This window comes from Podarcis gaigeae (genome assembly GCF_964106915.1).
Source record: "Podarcis gaigeae genome assembly, chromosome: 6".
Classification (NCBI taxonomy): domain Eukaryota; kingdom Metazoa; phylum Chordata; class Lepidosauria; order Squamata; family Lacertidae; genus Podarcis; species Podarcis gaigeae.
This window is the reverse complement of record NC_139682.1, coordinates 70,325,160-70,345,343: the sequence shown is the minus strand read 5'-3', so window position 1 is coordinate 70,345,343 and position 20,184 is coordinate 70,325,160. Positions and strand designations below refer to the sequence as shown.

General features: G+C 39.7%; 1 protein-coding gene and 1 long non-coding RNA gene across 3 annotated transcripts in view; one reads left to right on the top strand and one right to left on the bottom strand.

Moving 5' to 3' along the window:
* The window catches only part of HS2ST1 (heparan sulfate 2-O-sulfotransferase 1), an 84,558-nt gene that overhangs the window by 39,194 nt on the left and 25,180 nt on the right, over window positions 1–20,184 (bottom strand). The window lies entirely within an intron of this gene.
* Window positions 1,987–20,184, top strand: part of LOC310846704 — a 69,131-nt gene continuing 50,933 nt past the window's right edge. The window contains exon 1 of the long non-coding RNA XR_014565492.1: window positions 1,987–2,042. This is a non-coding gene — a long non-coding RNA (uncharacterized lncRNA). The remainder of the gene's footprint in view (window positions 2,043–20,184) is intronic.

Below are 20,184 nucleotides of genomic sequence, written 5' to 3'. Positions count from 1 at the left end.
CTAAGCACCCCACAGATGTCAACACACTGCTAAAAAGGGAGGAACAACTGTCTTTCACACAATTTTTGGTTCACATTAACTAAGATTGGTTGACACAAGCTGGCCACGTTCTCGATTTGAAGCCTACTGGTTTCAAACACACCTTTAACCAGCTTGTTGGCTTCTAACATTGCAACCTAGCTCATTTGGTTAGTGGTGCTGATGATGCCAAGGTTGCAGGTTTGATCTCCATGTGGGACAGCTGTCTATTCCTGCATTGCAGGGGGTTGGACTAGATGATCCTTGGGGTCCCTTCCCACTCTGCAACTCAATGACTCTATGATTCTAACCTGTAGTTAATCACAAATGGATGTGACAGCTCTCCAGCTCCTCTTGGCCTTGTCAGAAGGAAGGAGTGCATGGGCTCAAGACTTGCTGAGGTTCATTTGCATGTCAAAAGAACATGGTTTGTCCTGGTGTCCAAGCTGGATTAGTGTCAAAAGTTAATAGATACATCTACTTTGGAAAAAGGTTCCAATACTGGAAAAAAGAGGGCAGGACAGCCAATGGAATGTGAAACAATGTGATGTGTGATATTTAAACATTAGTGCCACTGCTCTGTGGGTGCAGCCCATACCATTAATGTTGCATTTTAAGAGTCCCACTCTTTGAACAAACAACATAAAATATTTGCATCAATCTAGTAAGCTCCAGGTTTGTGTGCGTATACAGTATTTGCATTTTAGACTGCATTAACTACCTTCAGTAGCACATTAGGGGACTGCCCTTAGTCAGCAGGAGAGCTTGAGGCAAGCAAAGAAGGCAGAACTGAGACGAAAAAACATGAACAGGAGTACAGTTAGCTGAAGAAAATTGTTTTAAAAGGTATTGTTAACAGAAGCCAACCTTCAAATTAAATTATCTATTTGCTCTGAAAGTGAAAGCCAGTAAGCAAGACTACATAAAAACTATAAAAAAAACTAGAAGTTCCATTCTGGACATGATGCGTCTGAGGAGTTGGCAAGTTATGGATGAAGTCATAGATAAGAAAAGAGGAGGAAAGGGTCAGGGTAGAATAGCAGGGCTATGTCAGCCTACCACACATTAATTTACGAGGATGAATCATTAGGATGTTAACAGCTCCTCAGTCCTGCTCCATAGAACTGATCTGTAATAGAGCATTCTTCTGGTTAAGATCACGGTCATTAATTTCACATAGTTTAAATATAGCATGACTAGTTTGCTTGTTTCTTCAGAGGACAAGCTACACTCTGTAGACAAAATCTTCTTGTGTGTTCCTCAGGAATACAGGAAACTTACAAAACCCAGAAATATTATAGTTCTTGACTTCTACAGTGCAGATTGTGTTGCACCAAAGGTGAAATGTTCAGAACACAGATCAAGTGTTGTTGATTTTTAATCCAGAAAAACACTCTTGGAATCAATCTTGAAGATCCTAATGTCGCTGGCCTATAAGTGAAGAGCACAGGGCTCCTTCAAGGTCTGTCAATATAAATAGTTTAGTGGCCTGATCTAAATGCAAGTACCTAAAGCATGTCTTAAATTTTTAAAAAAATATCTAAATGAATTTGTTTAATTGCTACATTTCCTGCACAAGCTTATGTACTAATTGGTTGCTATAACAATTGCTCTTGTTGCTGTAACATAAACGTTTTAAACTAATAGTCTATATATAACATAAAAGCATAATTCAAACCTTTACACACCACATATGCTTGAAGCCATATGTTTCCCTGTCTGCCCTTTCCTGCTGTAGCCACTTGTGTCCCCTAGGCTGCTTCTGAAGGTCAAGGGAGCTTCTAGAAAAGCGGTACCGTATGTAGATGGGAGATTGCAGCTGTAGTGCTTATACACCTCTCTTGCAGACAGTGGAACTACCCATCACTTTGAACCCATGCAGTGGTCCACAAAGCTTTTGCATTATCCAATGGCACTATTAGCTCGTGTTAATATTTTGAATTGTAAACCATCCTAGGTGCTTTTACAGCAGTGTTAGAAACTGAGATATGGAAGCTAGGAGCTAAATGGCACCTTAAACCAAGGTTACGGGTGCAACAACATAACCTCTTTTTTATAAGAAGAATACAGAGCTGAAAATGAATGAACTGCAGCTAAAATATTATGTTCATTTTCCACATGATCTAGTCCTTCCCCTGCCCACCCCCTAATATTCTTAAGAGGGTCTCTTCTCCAGTCTTCAGAGAGTGGCTGGACGTGGGGAGGCAAAAAAAGGTCCTCCTTTTCTTCCATGATGCAGTTTTAATGGGAAACCTTGGGCACGGTACTGTACCCAGAGCTCAGAAACGGCTCTCGCGAATGAAATTCCTTGTCATGAAATGCGCCTAGAACAATGGGAGTTTCGAAAACTGTTTGACAGAAAGGTGGTATATCACTATATTCAACAAATAATAAATCTATAGACGAGGTGAGATTGAAAACCCTGCTTGGTTCACTGTACACGTCACCAAGTAACATCACCCAAGGACTAAACACCGATAACGTTCCAGAAACAGTTGCTTGTAATTAATAGGCAGGACTCCATGGAAGGGAAAGGGCACAACCCATCTCAACTCCCATTGATTATATGGACATGGAGGCCTAACACTCTGCCTTTGAAATATATGAGACTTAAAATGCTTTGTTTGTTGTCATGAAGTACCTACCCTTTCTGGCCAACTGCCATATTCGTAATGACCAATTGTGTCATGTTGCTTGAACTCAGAAGTCAGGGTGGTCTCGTGTTTCTTTTATATAGCTGGTTTCAGCTCACTTTATTTGCTAGAACAGGTGCTGAAAAGCATTTCTGAGCCAGTGAGAACATTGGGAATTTTGAGGAAGTGTCAATCACAAAATCACTGTGAAGCGTAACGAAGTGGCTACCTGAAGAACCGAGCAAGTTCTTATCAGCTAAGAAAAAGACAAAGTTAAATATGAAAAGTTGACTAATTTGAAGCGATGTTTTGTAGTTTGTTAATTATTGCTAAAGATGGTCAACTGTAGCAAAAAGCGAATTGATGTGTTAGTTATTGTTCATTTATTGTTATTGTCAAATCTTTAATAATAATAATAATAATAATAATAATAATAATAATAATAATAATAGAACCAAGCAGAAAGGACAAATAGTCTTGTATTGTGAATTTTTGAGGAGTTATTTTCCGAGGCCTTTTGTGGACACCACATGGAGCACTCATGGCGGCGACTCCTAGTATTAAAAACTGAACCATGACCTTCTAAAGGATACCAAGTAGACAAATTACTTTGGTTTAAAATGTTTGTTCCCAGCAAAGTCGGCTTGTATTTTTAAAGACAGCATTGATTAAAAGTGAATTCCTTTTTTTATAAATCTGAATAAAAATAGGATATATAGTCTACCTTCTTAAGAAAATGTTGAAAAAGGAATATTGGTAAATGTTGGAAGATTCAGGGCAGGGGCATGGGAGGGAAGAGTACGGTAAGTTCCACTGCACAAGCCAAAGTCCTTGCACAGGCTTCTGTGGATGGGACTCACTCACTGAATCCTGACCATGATGTTCTGGTCTTCAGCATCACAATTGCCTATCCCCTTTTAAGAAGGCTTCCTCAACTTTACCTGCTATTACACATATTCATTTTATTTTATTTAAGCAATAGTGATGAACTACATCTTACAAGTTAGAAAAGAATTCTCTATACCCTTTCCCAATTGCTAGGAACAAGAGCTTGATTAACTTTATGTAAATACATTCCCATTTTGATCATGACCAAGCAGAAAACGTTAATTAAGATGCAAGCGAAGCATTCCAACTTCTCTGCAAGTTATTTATTAGGACTTGAATATAACATGACTATGGCAGTAGTAAGAAGTACCAAAGTTTTAAAGTGACCTCTAAACACACTGCAACGTAAAAGGTTGCTAGCTAGCACTGGCATGCTACAAAGTTTTCTTAAACAGGCTAATACTCCAGACTTTTTCTAGGTTACAAGAAACATGAGGCTAAGAAGGAAGTGTTACGAAACTGTTATCAAGTGGCTACTGCAATGAAATAGTTGAGTACAGAATAGTCCAGCTCAGGGCTCCAGTCTGCCATGCCCTTTTTCATAATATTCTGGACATCATAGAGCTGTAGACCTCGAGGAAGCACAAGTGTCATCTAGTCCAACCCCCAGCAATGCACCATGCTGTCTAATACTCAGCATTCCCTGGACATAAAAAATGCTCAGTTCTCATTGTACTAGTTTGGGGTGTATCCTCCCTAGGCCTTCCTCTAAGCCTAAAACCTCCCCTCTTGTTGTAGATGGTGTTGTTTTAGCTACATAATGATTGACATTTGGAGAATTACCGTATTTTTCGCTCTATAACACGCACCTGACCATAACACGCACGTAGTTTTTAGAGGAGGAAAACAAGGAAAAAAATATTCTAAACAAAACAGTGGATGTATGATTTTTGTGGTTCATGCTGTGGCCACAGACATGTGATCTGACGGTGAGTTTGGGGTAGCCCAATGCAAAAATCCTGAGGATCCATGTGGATCCGTGCTTTGTAACCACGTTTTAAGTGGGGAGGGAAGGAAAAGCACTCAAGGGACAAGGAGCATGTGTGGGGTGTGTGGAGAAGGATGCTGCTAATAATGCAGAAGAGGGGTATAAGGGGAGAAGGCTCCTCTCCTCTCCTACTTTGCTCCTTTAAAACAAGCAGGCTCTGCTTCTCTCCCTCCTATCGATCAGAAGGTAGGCAGTTCGAATCCCCGCGATGGGGTGAGCTCCCGTTGCTCGGTCCCTGTTCCTGCCAACCTAGCAGTTCGAAAGCATGTCAATGTGCCAGTAGATAAATAGGTACCGCTCCGACGGGAAGGTAAACGGCGTTTCCGTGCGCTGCTCTGGTTCGCCAGAAGCGGCTTAGTCATGCTGGCTCCCTCGGCGAATAAAGTGAGATGAGCGCCGCAACCCCAGAGTCAGCCACGACTGGACCTAATGGTCAGGGATCCCTTTACCTTTACCTTTATATTGTGTATATTTTACACAGAAGATAAAGGAAATTTCCAGCCAACTCACCTCTTAACTTTATTGCAGACACTCTCTGTAGGCCACCCTTGCTAACCCCTAGGCCACACCAACACCTGTTCAATTTCACAACATGGCCAAGGTGGAATTCTACATCTTAGTGACAAAAATCCAAGGAAAGGTCTCTCAGAAAGGACTTTCCAAAGTTGCACAAAAATGTTCACTCAATGATACAAATAGGGAGCTCATTTACTGAAAATATTGCAACTAATATCGAAATAGATAGTTGTGATTATATTTAAAGTGTTCAGGGTTTATTTTAGATGGATTCAAATAATTAGCCGATGTCTGCATCAAAATATGAAGACAGCTTTGTTAAAATAGCAGAATACATGTACTCACTCACAGCAAGTTCATGAGATTTTCTAGTTATCAGAGAATTGGTGTGACTGCCTGAAATGGCAACAGCGAGTCATATTGTGAACAATTGTGAGCAGTTGTCTTTTGTGACAGACAAATTAAAGCAACAACAGAAACGAAGTTCAGAAGCCAAGGCCTTTCCAGGTGACATGAGGATCCCAGAATGTTGTAACTGTGAATGAACTAGCCAGAATTTTCCAAGCTTCCTACTCCTCAAATCACTAATTCCTTTTTGCAAAATGTTTTACAAGTATCCCAAGGCACTGGTAAACAGCAACAGTTGAACCCATTATTCATGTCTCTTCTGGTGGAGAAGTGGTTGCACTAATCTGATGTCCCCAGCCTTTTGGGAACCCAGTGATCTCAGTAGGAATGTTGAAATGATGTTGATTCCCCAATGGGTGTAGCCAAGGGAGGCAGCTGCCCCCCCCCCCAGATCAAGCAAATCAATAAAAATATTTAATTAACTGAGGTTCTGCACCCCCCAACACAAAGCCTGCTTCCCCAACATAAATCCTGGCTATGCCCATGCACCTTTCCTGCAAAACAAAACACAGAAAAATTAACCAACTTTCAGGAACACACACCCCATGGAGATCTCTCTCAGACACCTTTCCTTTTCTCCTCCTCCCAATGCCAGTTTGTCCTTGCTCCCTCAATCACCCTGCTTGTCCAGTTTAAATTTTCAGCAGATCCTCAGTCTTGAACAAAAGCTACATGGCTCCATGGCAGCGCAGAGGTGAATAGAATTGCTTATAAATGCAAATTAGCAATTGCTCTTGCACAGCAAGCACCCAGAGAAATTATCTGCAAGTTGGATCTAGTCAAGCCACAATAACAGAGCAAGTGGATAAGGTAATGCCCTCCACTAGACCCTGGTCTTCAATAGGACTGCAAACAGCATAAAGATTAGTTGTGTTGGTGGACACTACTTCAGTATGTCCTATGCAGCTACCACATATCTTGCTGATCAATCATTATGCTCATCTTCTCTTAAAGAGTCTTGGCTGCTTCCTTCTCTTATTCACGCTAAGCACCACATTTATTCCTTATGAAATCATGTAGAAATATGATATCCCCATTATGCAATCTAAATAGGTTTTTTTTGGGGGGGGATTGTTTAATCAATATAGAAGTGATACAAGAATTTACCTTCCCAAGATAGCAAGGAGGCCTCTTTTACCATAAATCTTAATGCAATACTAGAAATATTATGACAGGCTTTTTAGTGTATCAATAGAGCTGCTGCAATGCTTGCTATTTTCCTTGGAAGAGATTCCATTACCTTAAAGCATACTGTGAACTAGTCACAATAACTTTCTCCCCTGGGAGCCACAGCGAATTAAAGGCTGTGTTTTAGCATTGATGTTACCAGCTCAGCTGAATTCTGCTGCCAAAATATTCAAGTAAGAGTTGCAGCAATGTTTAGAGGCATTATCAGTTGCTTGCTAGCTTGCTATTCTACATTGCAAACACAGACATGCAGGGAATCCTTAGTAAAAGGCATTATAGTAAATAATGCAGGCAAAGCATTTAATAGTCAGCAGGGGCTGATTTTCATAGACTTAGATGGGCTGTCACCTGATTGATGATATCCATTACCCAAGGTTGTAGTTTTGAAGACAACAAATCAGTAATTACGTGCATAGTCAAATGATTAATAGGTTTTCATTGGTTTGAAGAGTTAGGTATAGATGGAAATTCTCAATGGGGTGAATTTTAGTTCTTGATCTCATTGATCAGTCCACTTTAAGACTATTGATTACTACCTGGAAATGTATGCAGTCAGTGTTGTAAGGAAAATAGGTTTTTTTTTCCTGGCAAAGAAAAGGAAAGCTAATAAATTCTGTTGCACCTTTAACTTGATCCAAAACCTTTTGAACATTAGAATTACACTTCAAAATATAAAAAATGTTTTTAATTGATGAGGAAAAGATACATTTCTCCCATTTTTAAAGAAATAAATGGAAACTAAATAAAACTGAAATAGCTGCATTATTTATTTTATTTACCGTTCTAAACTTAACTTTAAGAACATGAAATGTATAACTTAATACATAAAGTTCTTGTTTCCCATGTGGTCTACTCCAACATGTTCACTCCCTCTGCAGAAGATCTGTACTGTTTGATAGATTTAGTAACTTTATTAACACCTTCCTTTAATTCAAACAATAATTTCCAATTTTACCCAGTGTTAGAAACGAAGCAGCAAAAGCCTATATTTTAAAGTATTAAAAATAAACTTCTTTTTTTTTTTTTTTTTGCCAATTGGTAAAATGGGCAAGGGGAGATATTTAACAGTGCATAGAATTATAGCACTGTAGAATTGGAGGGGACCATGAGGCTCATCTTGTCCAACTCTCTGCCATGCAGGACTCTGGCCCACAACTGTCCCTGGGTTGGCGCAAAAGATCAAGCTTTTTTTGTTCGCCCCAGAACATCGGGATCACTTTAACTTACTGCGTTCCATCATACCTCTCCTCCCTTTCGTCTGTTGCCCATAGACTGGCCTTCACCAAAGCGAGGTTCAACGTTTTTCCCTCCAACGTCCTGAGACATAGATTCTCAAAGGGCCAAGCCCCCGCCACGTGCGAATGTGATAAGGAGACACTGGAGTCGCTCCAGCACATTATGTTCACTTGCCCCCTGTTCAATGTGCCACGGGCAAATTTGTTGGGACCAATCATACAGAAACTAGAGGGTACCCCACCAAAATTCCACCTTGCCCAAATCTTGCAGGATAAGGATACTCATACGACCCTGAAAGTGGCAAGGTTCCTGGTCGCTGTCCTTACCCAAAAGAGACGCCAAGGAGCACTACAAGCTAACTAAGGCGTAGTATGCCATTCTATCGTATTGTATTTTATTGTTATAGTGGTGTTTTAGCGGCTGTTTTTCCCACGTGCACAAGTTGTTATTTATGTGTTGTTTTAATTGTATGGGCCTACGGCCGTAAATAAATTTTGATTGATTGATCAAGCTTTTGGTTGCAATCCTATGTTTACTCAGAAATAAACCTCCCTGAGTTCAAAGGGACTTTCTCCCAGATAAGTGAGTGCAGAACTGCTCTAACACTAAAGCCAGCTATTATGTAGTAACCAAAATGAAATATGTTATTATCTGGGCTTAGAAACGGCCTCCAGTTAATACTATAAGGAATCTGAAAAAGCCATACAAAAAAAACCCACCACATTGTAACTCCTGAAGGATTTCTCTTTCAAACTGTTTCCAATTCTCTTAGAAAGGAATCGCTAGCCTTTCAGAACTGGGACTTAAGTTGTACAACTGTACAATAAACACTAAGTGTAATTACTGAACATTGTAGGTTCTCTGTTATTAAAAATCTAACTTCACAAGGTAAGTAACATTAGAAGCTTTTAAAGCAAGGATAAGGAACTTGTGGCTCCCCAGAGGCTGTAGACTATAATTTCCATCAGCCGTTGGCCAGAGATTATGAGAGTTGCAGTCCAGCAACATTTGGAGGGCAACGGGTTCCTCACCCCATTCTAAGGAATGAAAAATCATTCTCCTCTAGCTAAATTTCTCTAGAGACCAAGGATCCAAGGGGGAAAAAACCCCTATCTAGCTGTCATCCTGTTTTCCTATCTATTAAAGAGTTTCAATATTTTTCTATCCAATTTTTCTGTGCAAGCTTTATTCTGACAAGATCAATGAATGCATTGAGTTGAATGTTCAATTTTCATAATCCTGGCTTACCCTTACATTCAAAACAGGGATTCTGGTTCAAAACAAGTTCTGGTAAGTTTTATAACAAGCCAACTTCAAGCCCATTGTTTGAAGTTGGCTTGTTGTGAAGCTTACCAGAATTTGTTTTGAACCAGAATCCCTGTTTAAACCACAATTAGGTTTTTTGTTTTGTTTTTGTTTTTTAAAAAGTGAAATAAATACTGCTAACGTTTCTCTCCCAGCTATGCATGAGGTAGATAAAAGGGGGAGCACAAGACTGCAACATTTTGCTTGTTCTGGCTTACATGCATAGCCCAAGATTGACTCCACGGTCTGGAGACTGGAACCAAGTCTGCAGGTGACATATTCTACCCATGCCATACAGGAGTCCATGTATTAGTAATTCAGAGCAACTGCCTCCCTATGAAGTCAGCCTCCTAGTGAATTTACCACACTTCTGTTTGTTTCAACTAGTTTTATACTGCAGTACAAAGAGTAAGGAAGTACATAAATCTTTAAAATGAAATGTATTACCATTTATACGGCAGGTCCCATGGTATATTTCATTCTATAAGAAATTTAGACACTGAAGAAACTGGTATGTTTCTCCCCAGCATTAGTGGATAGGAATGAAGTGGAAAAGAGCTTCACATTCCTGGTAAACCCTTTAACTACGGTTTACAATTACTTTTGAAGTGCTCAGAGTCCCTCAGCATCGACTGATACTTACGCCTATCTACAAAGGCAGCAGCACTGGGCTTTAAGGCCACAATCCTGGTACATGCATATCACAGTACAAATGAGGTCACAGTAAACCAAGGCATGATTGTATGAGCACAGAATCCACATATGCACTAACTCCTACAAATTAAAAAAAACCCTGCAGAATACAATCTTTAAAATAAGAGTTGCTCCAAGAAGTGGTCTTCTATCAATAGTAGGAGAAATGAAAGCCATCGCAGTTGTTTGTTTTTTGAAACAGGCACTTTTTACAAATCCAAGTTTTTAAAAGGCTGAAGGAAAGAAGTGGAAGAGGGCTGGGACAATAACTTTTTTGGGGCAAAGTTCTCGCACATGTTCAAGGGGGAAGTTCTAGCCAATCTAAATTTCTAGGCTTATTACTCTATCAGGAGTCTTGGCACTGGTGTTATTTTGAAAGACAAAACCGTCAAAATGTGATCTATTCATTCATTCCACGTATACATCAGGGATACCTATCCAAACTCATAGCACTGGTGTAATAAACTTCAGGTGCTTAGTTCACCATGGCCCTCATACTGCATTTCTTTCTCCTTGCCTTACATACTCGATTTTCAACAGGGAAAGAGTCTGAAAGAACTAACAAAGGACTCAGATTGGGTCATGACAAGCCTCTGAGACAGACAGCTCCATACTCTTCCTTTCCATCAAAGACTAATGCTACCTATATCTACCTTTTCTGTAATAACTCTGGTCTCTTTGCTTTCCTCCCTGACACTGGCCACATTTTTGTTCTGAAAACATTTGCGAACTTGGGCATCAAAATGTATTCTACCGCTTCTGTGTTATTAGGTTTTATTTGAATCACATTTTAACTGGCTTTTAAGATTTTATTTGTTTTATATTTTATACTGGAAACCACCTTGAAAATCTTCATTGAAAGACAGCCTATAAGCATCACAAATAAAATAAAGCTGTAGTGAAGGGCAAACAACACAGTCCTTACGACCCACATCCTTCTCAAGGTGCCCAGTTAATTGTGTATCTTGCGGCAGTTCCTCGATACAACAGCTCTCCTGATCAAATTAGGGGGAAGCTAGTATGGCAGCATTATGTCTTAAATGGATAAACTACACTTTTAAATACAGCTACCCCTCTGGACTGACTAGTTCTAAGGCATGATAATATTTTAAATATAGCCAGAAACAACTGTTACTGAAACCAACAGAATTCGTAAGGTAAAGAAATAATATAACCTTTGCCTGTTCTTATTCTGTTTGCCCATCCAAAAGCAAAGTATTCTGAGGTCAGAGCCAAGTCTAACAATAAGCAAAGCAAGAGTCTCAACAAAAGTGCCAATACCATTTGCAGCTGGTTTTTTAAAACATTCTTCGTTGCCTTTAAGCTAGACCTTGAGGTTCAGTTCTTTGATAGTTGTTCAATTTGTTTGCATTTGGAATAATATAAGAATTCTAAGTGCTGAAGAAAACCAGAGTTCTTTCAAAGCAGTATGTGCATTAGAACATCCTCAGGATCACTACTACGATTAAGAAATGACCCAATATATTAGCTATCCAAGAACATGCAGCACTCAGCAACACACTTTTACAGGTCAATGGGTTTTGTATAGAGCGATTGCCGAGAACTACACTGAAAGTACCTTCTCAAGTACGCCTGTCTAAGTCAATATGTTCATTGTAAAAATATGCTGCTGGGCATTAAAATAAAGCAGACTATTAGGCAGGCTATTTATTTTCCCAGGCATCGTACATAGTTTAGTTCCTTTCGTGCAATTTCAAAATGAAGAAAACACTATAGCTAAGGTCATTTCGGTTAAAGTTAAGTAATGAAACACACCAACCATGCATTTCCCCCCCTGCACAAATGAACTTTGTCTAAATGGCATCACAGTATTTGTCAGGGCAAATGCTGCCTAATAATAATAATAATAATAAACCTCTGCCAAACAAAATTACAGCTTCCTAAGGTTTTACATGGAAGCTGTAATAAAGTGCACAACTGCAATGTGTTTTCTGCCTTTTGTTGTATCCCCTCACTGTAGGAATAAGGTTGTGACCCAGTACCAAACTGTCCATGGGCCTTGAATACCAGACAGAGAAAGAAGTCGGGTATCCACCCAGTCTCCTCCCCACATCCACCAATAATACAATGGTTCCACCCCCCTGGTAATAGTCCAATGGGGTCCTGGCCAATCTCCCAATCAGGCGGGGCATATTAACATAAGAGCCTTGCTGGATCTGACCAAAGGTCCATCTAGTCCATCATTCTGATTCCACAATTGAAATCTTGAAGTCTATGGGAAACAAAACAAGCAGGACATGAGTAGAAAGCACCCTCCCACTCACAAACTAAGTTCTGGTTACTAGCCACCAAATTTGTAGATCCATGCAAATGTTCATGACTATCGTTCAATTTGAACTAGTTAGAACAGCTTGGTAAAACATGGCTTTGTGCATGGGCACAAACCTTGGGCAGTCGCCCTCCCTTCCCTCACACAGCCAAGGAGGACAACTTCAAGCAGCATTCCGTTTTTGCTTTCCGTTAAAAGCCAGCTTGTTGCAGTGGTTGAGGTTCATAACAAATTCTGTTTAGTTTAACAAGTCAGCTTCAGAAACCATGGTTTGAAGCTTATTCATTCAAATAAAGTGCAGTGTGGGGAATCTGCCAGAGTCATCCTTCCAGGAGGAGGAGAGAGGGAGTAGAAGCCCCAAACATCTCCTTCCTGCTCATGCATGTCTCGCTAAACATCTTAGCATGACAAACAAATCTGAGGTTATTGTTAATTGAGAACAATTTCAGAAAATGCATGCACTGTCATGATCAAAACATGCAAGACATTTAAAGGGTTGATATTTTATTATTGTGTAGTCAATTGGATGCCAGCTACAAAGTTTTGTGGCTACCACCCACAATCCAGACACAACCAGGCTCTACTTCTACTCAGAAAACCTTGTTGCATTTTACTAACATTCCACACAACCAGGAAAACCATTAAGACACTGTGATATAGAAGTATAAGCTAAATTTTCTGTCACCCAGTTATTTATTTGAAGGAATTTTACCCCACTCCTCCTCAGAAGAAGAAACCAATGCTCCCAGAATGGTTTAAAAGGTAAAGGTTAAGGACCCCTGACAGTTAAGTCCAGTCGCGAATGACTCTGGGGTCGCGGCGCTCATCTCGCTTTACTGGCCGAGGGAGCCGATGTTTGTCCACAGACAGTTTTTCCAGGCCATGTGGCCAGCATGACTAAGCTGCTTCTGGTGAAACCAGAGCAGTGCACAGAAACGCCATTTACATTCCCGCTGGAGCGGCACCTATTTATCTACTTGCACTTTGACATCAGTCAGTGTGGTGTAGTGGTTAAGAATGGTGGACTCGTAATCTGGTGAACCGGGTTTGCGTCCCCGCTCCTCCACATGCAGCTGCTGGGTGACCTTGGGCTAGTCACGCTTCTTTGAAGTCTCTCAGCCCCACTCACCTCACAGAGTGTTTGTTGTGGGGGACGAAGGGAAAGGAGAATGTTAGTGAGAAAGCGGGATATGAAATCCAAACTCTTCTTCTTTCAAGCTGCTAGGTTGGCAGAAGCTGGGACTAAACAATGGGAGCTCACCGACCTTCCGATCGGCAAGCCCTAGGCTCAACAGTTTAGACCACAGCACCACCCGCGTCCCTCCCAGAATGGTTTACTAAAGATCAATAAGAACTGACAGTCCTTGCTCTTGAGAGTACAATATACAAAGATAGGAAACAAAAGGAAAAGCAGTTGGAAGAAAGAAAAAGTAAACTAGTTTACAATCCTAACCTCACTTAAGAGGGTGTAAGCCCCATTGAATTCAATAGGGCATACTTCCATATAAACATTTTGCGCTGGCAGGCACTAGTTAAAGATCACCTCTAATGGCCAATAACTGTGTTACATACAATAAAGCTGAGGAGCAACGCCTGTAAAGAGTTGTAAGGAGACAATATAAATAGCCATTTTAAATCCTTGCATAATACATGTCTAATCATACTTTTCAATCATCACTTGCCATGCTGGCAGAGTCTATCAAACACTGACTTTCTCACAACACATGCATCCAAAATAGATTTTGAAAACATATTTAATTGTGTTGGAATAAACACTCTTTGATATTTAGGAATTGTTAAATTACAGAAAGTAGCTGCAGAAACTTTCACTTACTAAGTGGCACCAGAGTAATAATGGAACACGGTGGGGGGGGGGGGGAGTGTCGGTGAGAGTATTCAGGAAAAGATCAACTATTTGCAATCTTGGGTTGTAAGCAAATTTAAATTTATCAGCTTAATTTATAACATTTGTAGCATAACAACTGCATTTATCTTCTTGTTTTACATTAGTAGAGCAAAAACAGGTGTTAACTTCCAAAAACTCTCATGTTCTTTCCAATCATTCTGATATACTGACTATTACACAAGAATTTTTAAAATATATGCTTTTGTTCTTACCACAACAGACCTGCAACAAAGCCAACTATTCCAGTAAATTTACATTGAAAATGCTGAATAATGGAATTGCAGTAGTGGAGATGCTTTATGTAAAGAAAATCAATCCTACGTTATTTCCAGTTTCAAAGTGTTTTCCGGTTGTCCCACTTTTAAGCTATGACAAATGGAGACTTCTTCTCAATAAAATAGCTATTAAGCCAAAATGTACGAGGCACACACTTAATTCTCATTCTTCAAAAATCTCCGAAAACTGCATACATTAAGTGAAAAACATTTACACATACTCCATTTACTAAATTACATCGAGAGAAAATATAATCACACTGAATTGATTATAAATTATGAAATGATTATGTTGCATTTTGCCTCAGTATAATTTTGTAAATGTAACTTTATGTAAATATAAAGCAATGTTCCACAGGTAATGTAATTTACACTTAATTTTCCCTGCCTTTAGAAGAAAGCACACAAAGAAACAGTACGCCTTTAATGTTGTAATTCAAAACGCATATAATTTATAAGTTTTAAAACATCGTCAAACGCAAAGTTCTTCAAAACTGATGTTCCCACCTTGAAATTAACTGACTGCTCTGAAGTGAAACATGGAAGTTTCAGACTATTGCTAAAACAGTGTGCTAAAATAGGCTTGCCATACACCTGAAATTTCCTGGACATATACTGCAGCTGCAAGCGGTGTCTGGACAGAAATCGGCAGAATGTTTGGGAAAATCTGGACATATGGCAGCCCCTGTTGGCAGTGTCGATTTTCCTCAGAAATAGCTCAAAAAAGTCCCTTCTTTTTTGCGATTTTGCAAAAACAGCTCAACAACTTTTCTGTCCGGATTTTCGCTTTTTGAAATATGGCTACACGAAAATGAAAGACGGACAATGCTACACACTGAAAGCAGTACAACACACATTACATAGAGTCTGAGGTTGTGCCTCAGACATTGTGCCTTGCTAACCCTCTTGAAGAAAAAGCTGAGGTTTTTTAAATGTTCACCTGGCAGCATTCAGTCTCATCCTTAGCAATGCTTGCCAATCATAAAAGTAGGGATGGAAGAGGAATCTGTTTTAAAACAAATTTATACAAGGAATTTGGAGTTTTCAACTCTGTCAAGTTTTGCTCACACAGACTGCCTTTTGTGTTCAGCACCCACTTATGTCAGAGACACCCATGCATTATAGAGTTAAGTATGCATGTCTATAATCAGAAAGTATGTATAGAAGAATCATACCCCTTACAGTAGCATATTTCTGCAGTATAATTTTAAAATACATACCGTATTTTTCACCCCATAGCGCGAAAAAGTGTGTCCTATAGGGCGAAAAATACGGTATATAAATGACGGTTACTCTAGGAAACCGGGAGTGTATCAGCATGGGATACATACAATTGTTTTTTAGCAGAACTGTGGGAGGATGAAACACTTGCTTCCTTTGCAAAGTTAAGCAGGATCCTGTTTCCAATTGGTTGGGGAGGTGGCACATGTTGAGATTCCATTGTGGGGAGTTGGACTAGATGATCCTTGGGGTCCCTTCCAACACTACAATTCTATAATTCTATGAAGACTGAGATGGGAATACGAGGGTGGAGAGAATCTGAGTAAATAAGCTCAATAACAAGATTTAAAAAAAAATAAAAATCCCAAGCAGGGAGACGAATCACTTAGAACCACAGCACAATTGCCAGAGGTAGAAGATCCACAGTAATTAATCATATGATAAAGCAGCATATTTTACATGACAAATCTACATCAATTTGTCATAGGGAAATGTGGCCATCTATCCATATATTAATGAAGCATACTGGCCTCCTCACAATCTGATTGCACATTAGTCGTTGGAAGCAAAAGTAACATATTCACTGTCCCAAAGTTCTTCAAGATACCTTCATATTCTGTAGAGTAAATAACATTTACGTTTAATATGGAAATATCTAATCTATAGTGATCAGTATCAAGATTCATGAACCACCTTCAACACAATGCAGCTGGCCAGCATTCTTTAGTGTTAGATTCTAAAATACTTTAAAACAAGGTAGCCAACACATTTGTTTCTAGGCAACTCTGATTAGCAAAAGTCAGCAAAGTCAATAGTTAGTAGTGCTAGAAATTTGGATATATATGCTAGGCACCAAATAGCTCCTTAAACTAGGGTTACAGACGGCAAAACAGAATGCCTGGTTGCCATTTTTGAGCCAGGCGGCTCAAAAGTCATATTTTTCAATATGACTTTTTGGTTCCTGAAATACATTCTGATTGTGCAGATAAAATATAATGGAGATGTGTTGCTAGTGTGTGAAAACAGTCAAGATCCAGGGATCCCCAGGAATGCACCTCCTGGCTCCTGGGCATCTTCACTTGGTCACAAATGGCCAATAGCCAGGTGCAAAATGTGCCGGGCATCTGGCAAATTTCAAGCTCTGATAGTTAGGAATGGTGGAAGTTGGTGCCTCCTAGATGTTGCTAGGCTATATGTTGACTACTAGACTACATGTTTTAAAGGCTAAATTTGTCAATTTGTTTAATTTCTACTTTCCTACGAGCGAGGGAAACTGGTGAAAAGTTTGCCTAGTAGGATTTAAATATTTTCCTCTGTTGTAAGAGTTTCAGGATTATATAGAAATCTAATGACTTGGACTTTGTTTCAACTTTGTAACTAGCACTGAGTTATCCTAACACCTCTACTTGGTTTGTGTGGATTTCTTTGCCCTTTCTTTTTCTGCAGATACGATGTCAAATCCTGTTCAATACACTGGATACCAATATCCAATTAATTTATCAACAAAAATTAGCTGTCTTTATTCTGGAATGAGACATCAAATGGTTGGCTAAGCAGACCTAGTTAGTAGGGTAAGGCTAACAACATGCACACTATAGACATTAGTGCCATCAAATGCATTGCTGCTTACTACTCAGCTAAATTAGCCTATGGAAATAGATTATCTCTGTCCAGATTAGAAGTTTAATTGCATCTACTCTGCTTCCAAATACTGAACAACTTTCCTCAGACAGATTACAAAAGTCAAACAGAAGACAATATCCTTACCATCAGTGTTGCAAGCTTCTACCCTCAGTAAAAGACCTGTAATTCATTCTAGCTTCAGATAACTATATCTGATATTGTTAAACTCTGGGGTTTTTCAGCACCAGTCTTTCAGCTAAGTTTAACCAGTGACTGTGCAAAGTGCACAGTGTTTGCAAGCACAACAGGGAAAGCAAATCTACGCTTATTAAATAAAAAGAGATAAAGCTGCCCTCATGGATTGAGAGCAGCAAGAGCTCAAGATGTTGGACAATGCACCTAATCTATTTGCCATCTCTTTGCTCTTTCATAGAAACACATGAAAGTATGTATTTTTTTCTGAGATTTCTTAAGCCTTTGTGCAATCTTCACTTGGAGCAACCAAGTTCCTCTGTATAATTCTCATTTTGCAATTCAAACTGCACACCTATTTTATTCTCTGATGCCATGCTGGAACTTGCAATAAACATTTTTTAAAAAAAACTTGAACTGGGACTCAGCAGTTGCTGCTGATTCCCCCAGCAATGAGTATAATAAGGTTTTCACACACCACCCCAAAACTACCACTTTTCATGGTGACAATTGCTTACATACAGGTTATATAGTATGTTACCATACCTGGATTTGTCCCTGATCGCAATACCCAACTAGTGGTTCTATACATGGTGCAAGCACTAAAATTTCACAAGAGAGACATGGATGCTATCAGAAGTTAATTTTAATACAAAAGATGCAACATCACACTGTTCCCTATCCAACCACAGCATATTTATTTCTTCTCAACTGCATGCACAGCTAGTACTATTCTCCCTTTCATCTCCCAACCACTACCAGCATGCAAGATACTATCCACTTCACCATGTACTTCTGCTGAGAAATAGAATATGACAGGCTTTATGCAGAGACTTATTTCTAACATACTGTGAATTCCCAAAACAGTGTTACAAATTCTGCATAACTAAACACCCACAGTTGATCTTTAATATGTGATAGCTATCTGAGAAACTACTAACTTTCAATGTGGATTGTTTCCATATCTGAGTCATAACTACTCCCTTGTACTGTATTACTACAGTCTGCTCTCTATGACAAGGAGACAAATCAAATGTTCTTGAAAGTCCCAATTGTGAGAAGCCTGGTTTTCATACAGCTTGTGCTACTGCACAGTGGTGTCCGAAACTCCCACTGTTCTAGGCTCATTTTGCGACAGGGAATTTCATCAGCGCGAGCAGTTTCTGAGCTCTGGGTGCAAAACTGCGCCTAAGATTTAGATTTCTGCTTAAAACTGCAGCGTGGAAGGAAAGGGGGACCTTTTTCTGCCTCCCCACTTCCAACCGCTCTCTGAAGATTGTAAAGGAGACCCTGTTGAGAATATTACGGTGGGTGGGAAAGACTAGACCATGTGAAAAATGAACATAGTATTTTAGCCACAGTTTATTCATTTTCAGCACTATATTCTTGCTATTAAAAAGTGTGCCTAGACATCTGTTCTTGCGTCCATAACCTCAGTTTAAGGTGCCATTTAACTCCTAGATTTCGTATCTCTGTTTCTAACACTGCTGAATGGTGAACACTGTCCGCAGGTCTTCAAGCCCTTGCACATTTCCAACACTGTCCACTATTAAATTAGTCTCCAGCAAAGGTCTTACCTGACTGTAAAATGTGTTCTTTCAGTTGTCAGCCTGGATAGCTCAGTTGGTTAGAGCGTGGTGCTGGTAACTCCAAGGTTGCAAGTTCGATCCCCATATGGGACAGCTGCATAGTCCTGCAATGCAGGAGGTTGGACTAGATGATCCTCAGGGACCCTTTCCAACTCTATGATTCTATGATAAAGTCCTCATCTCCAGCCCCAAAGGACAACTGGCAATCCTTTCTTTTCTTCAAAAGACCTGAGCAGTGGCAAGGAATCCATTTGAGAAGGTACCTGCTCAAGCCAAGCCTCAGGAAGCAAACTGCTATCAGGCAACTAGACTGGCAAGTGTGGCCATTGATTCTTGTTTGCATGACTGGCAGATGACAGAGACAAACCATTAATCTGGTTAGTCAATAAGGAGAACACTTGCTTGCTATGCGACAGCATGAAAACACTCACTTCATTTCAACTCCTAATTTTCCCGTTATGTTACATGGGGAAGTCATTACTGGACTGTCACCCATGAAGTTAATGTCTTAAAAGCCATGCATTTTCTTCTTTAACTACAGAATCCATTCCTGTTGAAAAATTACACTTGCTTACTTATCTGCAGAACCAGTCTTGGCAAGAGATTAATCTGATGCCTAGAGAGACAGCCATCTGGTTCTGTAGAAGGGTTACATATTGTAGTTGTTACAAACTACTTCATTTTTTCTGCCTCACTCATCTAGATTAATGGATATTACTTTTTATTTTACTTCAGAACTGTTTTCAAGGCCATGGAAATTAATCAGTTGTCCATTGAATAATCATCAATTATAATTGTCCCCACTGGGACTGTACGAAGTGACAAAACAAAATGTACAGTCTTAACCAACCTGTTGCCTTCCGGATGTTTAGAACTGTAATTCTCATCATTACCGACCATTGCCCATGCTAAATGGAATTGATGGGAATTCTAGTCCAGAGTGTCTGGAGGGAACCAGGTTGGGGAAGACTGCCGCAGAATAAGAGAAGTGAAGAACAGTATTGAATATAGAGTCTGATCAGGGTTGGAAAATAGCAGAGTGCCAGGCACATTTTGCACCTAAAGATTCTCCATTTGCAAGCACCTCCAAAAGTCTGTGGGCTTTGAAGCCTCAAAGTATATGTTAAGAATAGACTATGTTTAGCTCTCCTACTCCCTCCCTTCTTCTACTCAGAGTAGTCATGTTCAGCCCCCCCCCCTTTTTAAGCACTCTTA